General features: G+C 43.0%; 1 long non-coding RNA gene across 1 annotated transcript; it reads left to right on the top strand.

The window, feature by feature from the left end:
- The first annotated feature begins 540 nt into the window (after window positions 1-540).
- LOC149919477 (uncharacterized) lies at window positions 541-2222 on the top strand. The gene is made up of 3 exons (XR_016463600.1): window positions 541-773; window positions 1769-1894; window positions 2010-2222. It is a non-coding gene; the product is annotated as an uncharacterized LOC149919477 (long non-coding RNA).
- The last annotated feature ends 219 nt before the right edge of the window (window positions 2223-2441 follow it).

Raw genomic sequence — 2441 nt, 5'->3', positions numbered from 1 at the left:
ATAGCAGCAACTATTTTGTGATTGCACATTCTTACAGGTTTCCCTGTTTTATTGTTTATAGCCCTATTATCTTTACAGAAGCTACAGATTTCATTAACTCGGCATATAATTCTCATCTCTTTTTATTTTTTCAAGTTGTCCGCGTATAAATATTATTGTCCCTGAGGGAGAATGGAATTGCTTGGGTTGAATTTAGTATATCCATAACTCCTTCAGCTTTGTATTTGAGGAAATACAGAAGTAAAATTCCTCCTTCGAGGCCTTTATTGCCAAACTGGGCTGGGCAGAGAGAGTATGGGAAAGGGTTCTTGTTCCTGACTTAACTCTTACTCTGATATTTTTTCTTTTTTCTTACTTTCATCTATTTTCTTTCTCCTACTTTCTTCAGGCAGTTGGAGGTGGTTGGAGACGAAAGTTCTGGTGCTCTGAAGGAGCAGAAAAAAATGTTCCAAGTGCTTGGCAGATGCTGATTTTTAACACGGAACAGAGCGGATATTGTGACTTTGAAGACTTTGGGTCTCCAGGCCTCTGTGACCTCAGTTCATTTCACTCCTAGGTGACCACACTTCATCCATGTGGCAGGGCCTGGTGTTGCCCCTAGGAAGGATCTATGGCAAAACAGCAGTGAGCCTCAAACAGCAGGCAGTTCTCCCTATGCTTCTGGGATAACTCAGGGAGGGAGGCACTCTCCTCCTGAAGGGACCATCGAAGCATCCTGGTTGAGAACCTGTAGTGAACTGCTGCCTGAAGGCTCCCCACTTCCACCTAATGAGGTAGGGAGCACAGGAACACCAGACACTGTACACCCATCACTAGTCTTCATACAGCTTTGATCTAACCACTGCTTGTAGTCTTGTTATCATTTTCCAGTAGCCTTTACTGGGTTTGGTAGCTTTCACTTTCTTCAGTACTTGCCACACACAAGATCATGTGCTGTTTTCAAGAGTCAGTCTGAGAAATGTGAGTAGTTCTTTTGGTAGTGCTTTAGATTAAGCAGATAGACTATAGGGATGTTTCAGTCTTTGGATGAAAAATCCCCAGCGATTTTTCTGTGCCATTAATGAGGAAAGAGTGAAGGAATTAGAGAGAATGGTGAGCTGCGTGTGTTATTCACCACAGAGAAGAAAATAGTGAGGGATGAATGGCAGCAGTCTTGCAAAATATTTAAGTCCTTTGAGAGTGAAAGTGAATAAATTCTTAGTGACTACTGTGGTGAGAAGGACTATTAATGGTTACGTAGGACCAAATGTCACTGAAATTCCACTTAGACATCAAGAAACTCTTTTCAGTGGTAAGGATCATTAACCACTGGAAACACTGCCAGGAACAATTCAGTTATAGTTAATACCCATGGGGCAAAGAGGCAGAGAATAAAATCTCTGAAGATTTTCTTTTGCTATTAAGTCATTTGATCTTAGCATTATATTTTTTTAATGTGAAGAGATTCAAATTGAATGTCTGTTCTGTCCATTCTAGTCTTAGGTTCTATTTAGCAGTAGAAAAGAAGAAATGTTTCTCTGTTTGTAATTTGACATAAAACCTCTTTCAAAAATGGATGACTGTACAGAAACTAGAGCAGCACCACATTTGTTTGCCCAGAGCCTATCCTGGCTCTGCTAAAATCCCATGATCAGCAGCATAAGCACAGAAGGGTTGAGACTGGAGACAGCGTAGTGTAATCCCCCTGCTCAAGAAGGAACACTCCTTCACAGAAGAGACTTCACCATCTCTCTGTGCAGCCTATGCCAGTGTTCTGTCATTTCCACAGCAAGAAGTACTCGCTGATGGTCAGAGGGAACCTCCTGTATTCCAGTCTGTGCCCATTTCCTTTTGTCCTGGCACTGAGCACCACTGAAAACAGCCTGGCTCCCTCTTCCTTAATCCCATGCAGCAGGTACTTATATACAGTGATGAGATCCCCTTGGACCTGTCTTATCACAAGATTTAAGAGACTATTCATGCCTCTCTGCTGAACCCTCTTCAGTACATCCACGTCTCTCTTGTACCAGGAAGCCCAGCACTGGATGCAGTACTCCAGATGTGTCTCACCAGTCCTGAATAAAGAGGAAGGATCACCTCTTGCCAGCTGCTGTCAGAGCTACTTTTAATGCAGTCCAGGAGTCTGTTCAATTTCTCTGTGGTACACTGGTGGCTCATGTTCAACTTGGTATCCACCAGAATCCTACAAGCCTTTTCTACCAGAGGTGCCCTGCAGCCAATTGGTACCCATAATCTTATTCCTTTCTAGGTTTCGGACTTTCCATTTCTCCTTGTTGAACTTTATGAGGTATCCCTCATCAACTTCTCCAGCTGGTCAAAGAGCTTCTGAATGACAGGCAGTACAGCCATCTGCTGGCTCTTTCTCCATTGTCTGCCAACTCACTGAGGATTCACTCTTCTCCATCATCTAGGTTGTGGAGATGTTAAACATTACTGGGCTC

This window comes from Phasianus colchicus, chromosome 1 (assembly GCF_987193195.1).
Source record: "Phasianus colchicus chromosome 1, bPhaCol1.hap1.1, whole genome shotgun sequence".
NCBI lineage: Eukaryota > Metazoa > Chordata > Aves > Galliformes > Phasianidae > Phasianus > Phasianus colchicus.
This window is presented reverse-complemented; position numbering and strand designations above follow the sequence as displayed.